Source organism: Anopheles bellator, chromosome 1 (genome assembly GCF_943735745.2).
Source record: "Anopheles bellator chromosome 1, idAnoBellAS_SP24_06.2, whole genome shotgun sequence".
In the NCBI taxonomy this organism is placed as follows: Eukaryota; Metazoa; Arthropoda; class Insecta; order Diptera; family Culicidae; genus Anopheles; species Anopheles bellator.
Window position 1 is genome coordinate 12,416,075 of NC_071285.1, and position 7,729 is coordinate 12,423,803.

General features: G+C 49.4%; 1 protein-coding gene across 1 annotated transcript in view; it reads right to left on the reverse strand.

The window, feature by feature from the left end:
* The window catches only part of LOC131205316 (uncharacterized), a 17,408-nt gene extending 13,571 nt beyond the window's left edge, over positions 1 to 3,837 (reverse strand). Inside the window, exon 1 of the mRNA XM_058197371.1 lies at positions 3,717 to 3,837. The gene's annotated coding sequence lies outside the window, so the exon portion shown is untranslated. The remainder of the gene's footprint in view (positions 1 to 3,716) is intronic.
* Between the last annotated feature and the right edge of the window lie 3,892 nt (positions 3,838 to 7,729).

Below are 7,729 nucleotides of genomic sequence, written 5' to 3' on the forward strand. Positions count from 1 at the left end.
AAACTTCTTGGATTGGCAACATCACTCATTCGGGAGCTATCGGAACAAATATTGACTTTACGCTTCAATACGTTCGTTCGGTGGAGCCGGCCCCGGCCAGGTTCACTTTCTGGTCTTCCAGGAAGCAAGATTGGGGTCACCATTGCCGTCCGGCGAGCGAAAGTAGCCAACCGTATCTTAAACGGTTTATTGGTTTTGTGTCCATTTTTCACGGTGACTTTTATTCTTACGGTCACGTACCGTGCGTCCTTCGTGCGCGGCGGATGATTGTACTATTTCCTGGAAGGCCCGACCTATATATCCATTTGATTCCCACCAAAAAAGAACATATTCTGGCGGAAAAAGAAATGCTTAAGCCCAAGTTTGGCGTACGCCATCAAACAGAATTGTCAAACAACGTTAATAATTAATGTTTGGACCACAATCTTCGAGGACTATGAGAAGGTAGATAAATTAGGTTCCTTTCTAAACGATCCACCCTTTCAGATACTGTCAGATGTTGCAAGCTCCCAAATGTGGGCCATTGCCAGAATGCTCTGAGCAGCCGGTAGTTGCTGTAATCCGCACAAATTGGTCCACTCACTCGGTCGGCTCCAGATAGGTTTCTGGAAGGTCCTAAAAAACCATGCCCATATCAACACTCTATGCTCAGGATCCGCACATTTGCACGTCTTCCCGCACGGCTTTGAGCTGTTGCACTCGGCTGTCAGTCCTTTGTCCTTCGGCAGTGTCCTGGTTTTATCTCGCGCATCCCAAGCGCGCACAAAACCGTCCTGTTTGCTCGGCTGGGGCTGGGCGAGTGCCACCGACCGTCGAAAAGCTAATGTTCTTGACACGAAACCCGCCGGAAGCGACAGCATCCATCGGGCGGAGTTTTCTCACGAAACCATCATCCGCAAGGCCAGCGCTTCCCGAACGAACGGACGAACGACAGCACGGACCATCCTTAATCAAATTATTCATTATCATTTGCTCAGCTTTCATTTCATCTCTTGCCCGGTCGCGGTCACGCGGACCACACCCGGAGCCTGGAGGGTCCCGGGCCGCCCCTAGTTTCCGCACGATGAAAGCCTCCATTGGGCGATGGCCACACCGGACAGGTATGACAGGTTCTAATTGCTGGCAAAATACACATCCTGACTCGAAAGCCAGCACGGTACCTCGGGCTCGAAGCGATGGGGCCGGATCTCCCGGTGGTGTTGTTAAAATATCGTCAGTTGACGGGACAATTTGATTTGTGGAGCGTTCCTGTGGCAAAGGAACAAAACGGTGTCCACGATGCCCTAGTGCGCTAGTAAGGGATCGCAGCGCCAGAACCGAGGACACCCGTCGTCATTGTAATCATCCTTGTCCAGGCCCGTGTCAGAGAAATCTGTGGGCTTTATGGAAGAGGGAATGGTGGGGCTACAATGGCGGAGCTTAATGCACTTACGCTGGCACTCCATTGAGTTTGCTCGTGAATGACTAACGTCGGACGACTAGCTGATAATATTTGATAAGAATACTAGTAAAACAAGGATTATAACTTTCATAGAGTCACCTCCGTCGACCAAACAGCACGGAGACTTTACACATGACATACGATGTGCCAAACTATGGCGAAGTATTGGCTGACGAATCAAAGAAGTCCTGGAACTTCATTTCGAAATCTATTTCAAACGTCCATTTAATAATAAACCATTCACCCGTGAAGGGAGCGCATTATACACATAAAATATTCATGTTACATTTAATGTAAAGTGATACAAACACTAAGCACCAAAAAAAGTTTTATCCAACGTGTGATGGTCTGATTGTAATCCGATTCCCGATTCGAACGGTACGTTTGACGCACAATTTCGAAAAAGAAACGAAAGAACTCCATTCAGGATTCGATCGGCCAGCAAGTGAATGCCTCGCGGACACACACCGAGCACATCAAACAGACACAGGACAACGACCGCGCGGTGTTGGTGTGTGGCTGTCAAAGAACAGGAAATTTAATTTTGTCACCGTTTCGATTGGGCTGCAATGTAACATTCCATTCCGTCACCGAACCCCTGACGGTTCCAATTTCAATCAAATACCCGAGGCGAGTAGCGTTCGTTTTTATGGTCCTTCCTTCTTCGGTTGCCGAAACCATGCCGTTTGGGCCCCTTTGGATACATCCCCTTTAAGGAGCGGTTCCGCAAACGTTCTGCGACCGTTCGAAACAACAAAACCTCTAATAGCGAATTGTTTGGAGTTTGGACGTGAAAAAAAGTGGAGCGCAGAAACGCAATGATACGAAATACGGTGCTGGAGGAGACAGCAATGTGATACAACCCACGCACAGACACACAGCACGGCCCAAAACGAGTCCCTTAAGGCCAAGCCGAGCGAGCCGATCCGTGGGCCAGTGGTGTCGTACCATCCGGGGCAGGCCTTTCCGGGCCCGGCAGCCAACTATACAGCATATTCCGGTCGCGCCAGTACGTTGACAGGACGAGCGACCTCGCAACGGTTCGTGGTGTGCCCTCATCGGAAAACTAATTTTAAATTTTGTCTCCTGGCGACCAGCAAAGTGAAAGAGACAACAGGGACGAAGGACCCGCACCTGTTTGGCCGGTGTAGTGTGCGAGTGTTTTTTTTTTCTACTCCGCCCTATCATCATTATCAGTGACGGTTGTCCTCGATTCACAGTTTATAAATAGCGAAAGCGAAGACTCTGCCGGCCCGATGATGTTTTCGATTACATTCTTTTGTTTTCTTTTTTTGGCTCTGTTTGTTCGTGGCCCTTCGAAAGGTAGGGCATATCCGGTTGTCTGTTAATAAAAGTCTTGCCTCCTTGCCTGTATCCTTCGAGTTCGGGTCGCGTCTTTCGATTGGCCCATGTAATAGTCCCTTCTTCGACGGTAGCCCCCCCCAGGGTTGGGTTAAACAAAATAAGCTGACATTTTCTTTCTCTCTTTATCATTCTGACCCGCTCCAGTCCCCCCCACAATGAGCCTAAATAAACCAGGTTTTCGGTGGAAAAAATGGCAATAAAAAACGATTGAGATTGAGGCTAGAATTTCACTAATCTAAATTCCTGCCTGGAATTACATTTGACCACGGGCGGGAAGTGCGCGAAGCGAAGGAAAAAAAACCGGTAGAAGGAAAAGTTGGTGGAAAAACCGTGTAGTCCTGGCCGGGGATAAAAGATAACTTTTCCCCTTCATTACCCACTGGTCACGCGGGGGGCCCTCGGTTTTTGTTGGTGCCAATGGTTCCGCGGGGGCCAAAGGTGTGACCAAAGTCTTGGAACTTAGGCTAAATTCACTGAACTCGCCGAGCGCCAGGCAAAGGTCCCTGGTTCCCTGAAGGACGCCACACCGACAGGTCGTGTGGGTTCAAGAAATATGACCTTCGGTTCTCGGTTCGCTCGTGCCCGAAGAAAAGAGTCGAATCCTGAGGGGCCAGCGAAAGTTTGTCCACAGCGCGACCTACTGTCGGTGGAACTGTCAAAACAGAAAGGTGCCGAACAAAATGGCCGTGCATGGTCGCGAAAGTAGACTTTAAGGGTGTAGCTCGAAGGATGCGGGAAAACGCTGTTCCGTATTAGCTATTGATGACAAGAGGTCCTGGTGAATGAAGTGTTATTGCTATGGTTCTACTTCATTTAGAAATAGTAGTAGTAATAATATGGTTCTAATAAGTCTTTGGAGCATTTGGAAACAACTATATTAGGAGCTTGATGATTGATCATTAGCTCTTACCTTTCATTAAACTCAGCACTTTGATGATGATCGTTTTTCGGGTTTTAAAAATTCACTCAACTTTGTATCGAAAACTATTCAGTAACGTTGATTTCACCATCTTCAGATAGGCATTTCTTTGTTTTCATTCACTTTGTTACACTTTTCGGTTGACTTTTCGGAACTCTCTAGAACGGAAAGAAAACGGAGATATAGAAACAGAAACCCCGCTATAGAACCCCTATCACATGCTAATCACCCTCTAGATCCTTCTATTTCCATGGGATTTAATTTATGCATGGTTTTAATGCACATTTTCTAAGGCCACAAAGCACCGAACGGAACAAACACACATACACGGACACGCACTGCGGACCGGTTTTCGGTCACCGGAATACGGATGAAGAAAATGCCTGGAAACTCGAAGGGAAACTTAACTCCACCTCGGCATTAGAGGCCGCAGAACTTCAACAAGGATACCAAATGTTGCCGGCGTCATGAGGACGGGCGCACAGTGCGCCTTCGTTGCACAACTAGCGGCCTTCATACGCACACACAAATACACAGCCTACGATACACACCCCTTTTTGGTAAATAAAAACACAAACACAAGCAAGCGCGCAAACACACACATACACACGGGCGGGCTTATCGTTCGATCGGCCACGGCCCCGCGGGATGCCGGAAAATCCTTTTCCTTGCCGATGGAAAAATCGTCCGAGATGAAAACAAATACTCCCGCAGCGCGTGGCCGCCGGCGAGGGGGAAAATAGCTGCCGGTGCCGGTGGAAAATCGGAGAGGCGGAACGGGAAAACGGGGCCGGGGCGGGAAAATTCGAGGCAACCAAGAGGGCGAGATAACGGGCACAAGGGAATTCTCGGAACGCAGGATGGTGCCACCTTTATCGACGGATGCCTTGAGTCCTTATTAGAGATGCTTGATGATTTATCGTCTGCCGGCCACCGCACCCCGCACTACGGTCCGTGATTTTGAAAATCAAAATTCATCCCGGGGTTTCGGGAAGCCGGAGCAGCCCCGGTTCGTTCGTAAGTGTTTCGCGGCAAGGACCTCCTCTTTGTCGAACCGGCGCCTGGCGCCGTTGTTGGCGGGTCACTGTCGGGTACGGCACTAATCAACTTCGACCCGATGGCAGCCACTTTTGTAGCGCATCCTTTTCTCCCCCCTCCTACACCCCCACCGGCAGTCTGGCTGCCGGAAGTCAGCACCGAGCAACGGGACGGGACGCGTCCAGTCGGCGTCACTTTAATATCCTTTCGAAGCACTCGCTTACACCGCCACCACCATCGTCCTGACTACCAACACACAGAGAGACAGTGTAACACACACACATACACAGGCACGTGCGCGGCCAAACATTGCAGCCCACGGTGGACCAAAAAGGACACGATTGCCCCCCCGAACTGCTCGGGCGCACTTGTGGACTCCCTTCGTTTGCGCGCTGGGCCGTGTAGTAGCTGTCTATTTTTGGCACCGATCCTGGCGCACCTCACCTTCGCCTCACGTCCGGTCTGGTCCGGCCGTGGAGAGTCCGTGGAGTATGCAACGAGTTCTGCGCGACCGACACGCGACCGGCCGACCCGAACCCAGCACCCGGACGGACGGAACCGATTCGCTTTCGTGCCACCGGACGACTGACTCGACTGGCTGACGGGATTACCGGATACCGGATGGGTCGCTTGCTGATGGATCCCGATCCCGACCACTCCGAACGAAGGAGGCTCCTCCGAAAGCCACATGTCGCCGCCGACGACGGAGGCGCTCTGAATGAACGAGGAACTGGGCGCGTGCGCCGTGTGTCCTGCCGACCGCGAAATTCCCCTACGGCGCTCGTAGGGACGATGCCGAACCCCTCGGATTCTGTAGTTTTGGGTGTTTTACGCTCTCTCTGTGTTCGGCAGTGTTTGTAATACTCACGCGCTTTTGTTGCGATAAGCGGTTGTGAAGGCCAAAGGACGCTCGTCTGTTCGTGTTTTTTTTTTTTTCGAAGGACCTACAATAGTTCGTGGTGAATCGTTTCCGTCCCGTTGGTTTGGCAATGCGAGATATTTTACATGCATGATCCCTGATTCAATGGATGAGAGATTGATTTGGGGAAAATCTTAGAAATATCAAACACAAATCTTTGCTTGAGTTTCATACCTTGTTTAAGCCTCACACTTGAATTAGCTGCTCCTTCTGATCGTCTCGTTTCTACTGCTTCAAAGCAATGCCTTCTGCGATAGTTTAACCGATGACCGACGTATGACGATACCATTTTTGATTAACGCCTTCTCAGGTTCTATGTTTATTATAACACCGATTCAAGCTAGAAGCAGGCGAGACCGTTCGAATTTATTGAGATTTTGGTTCAACACTTGACCAATTAGTGACAGTCGTTTAATGAAATATTTATCAATTGAGAGTTACAGGGACGTGGTATATAGGTCGTAAGCATCTAACCCAAGTATCTTGAACATATTCTAAACACAGCATCTGGCAACGTTGGAAGGTGTTATTTGAAATCGGAAGGACATTTCTCATTTTTGTTGTTGTCTTGTCTTGTTTATTCGTCTAAATCAATTTCATCCTCCTCGAAGTAGTAGCACCATTTCCGACATTTACTCATTTCACTTTTCTGAGTCCCAAACGGTCACTCGAAATGGTTTCCAATCAATCTGCCAAGTGCCAATCAACGGTATTGGACCGGCAATTCTTTGATTTGTTTGACAAGTTGATTTTGATGGTCGTCGTCCTTGCCAGCCTAAATTTAATTCCGCACACAAAACATAATGTAACTGCGTTGTGGAAAAGTTCCTGAGATTATGGAAAACGAAGAATTCACTTTTAACTGTTTACAAAAGGACTCGTGTCGTAAGCAATAATTAGCATTTTAACGTATAATTTGTCACAGATGTTAGTGACAGTGATGCCAACTTAGAAAACAAAACATTTGTCCCTATCGGAATCAAATAATTCTAAACTTTCCTTACTTTAGGCCACAGTGTCAATTCTCCCGAGTACCACCGTTCGACGTAGAAAGGCACCCCAACCTGGGCGAGAAAATTAAGCCACGTGTTTCTGCCCAAGAATCAACCACGAACCGTGATTTGCACGGCAAAACGAAAACAAGAACACGCAACAGCTTGGGCACACGAATGCCAAAAAGTTATTCCGCCTCCCAATAATGGCCACTTCATGCTGCTCTCTCACGGCTTTCGGGTTATGCTGCCGTACCGGGCAGCGGGTGGTTAATCGGAGGGCTTTCGTTTGAATAAACAATTATTAGCCTCCTATCAGGAGATGCTAATCAGAACCGGGGTTTCTTTGCGAGGGCTGCCAGCGAGCTCGATTCCAAGAATACTTTTCGAATGTGTGCATCTTCGTCTCGTCTACATAACGGCGGCTTTTTATGACCGAAACCATCATCTCTGACGCAAGTGCTCTACCCTTTCGGTGTGTCTCACATACGCAAAGGTCGATAATCGGCGCTTCTAATATAATCCCGTGGTCGCGTGGTACCGGAGTGAGTGACAACATGTTAGCGCCCACGACAGCGAAAGGTGCTTCAGGAGACGTCATAAACCCGTCCTAAAGCATCATAAAGCTCACGCGACCACAAATCCCACCTACCGTCGCAGTAATCCTCACGAGGACACACGGCAGGGGGCCTAAAACCTCGTGCCAGGTCCATCATAACGAGTCTGAGCGGTTTCAGTGGGCTCGGGCACTCCCGGGAAGTGCCGCCGGAAGTGACGTACTTCCGTGCGATCCTAAGTGCGTCCAACGTGCGAGGGGCCGTGCCAGAAGCAATGCGGAAAGGCCACCGGAAGTTGGCGTTGCTTTACCCGGCGCTCGCTTCCCTTTTTGCGGTCCGTTCGAATCCCTTGCCCGCGCCGATGATCGAGGCGGGGCTTGATGTGGTTTGATGTTATAATAATAAACCGCAATCAACATAAATCTTGTAACGTCACGCAGCATGATGGAGAAAAGTGTTCCGATCCGCCCGATACTCCATCCCCAGCACTGCGGGTCC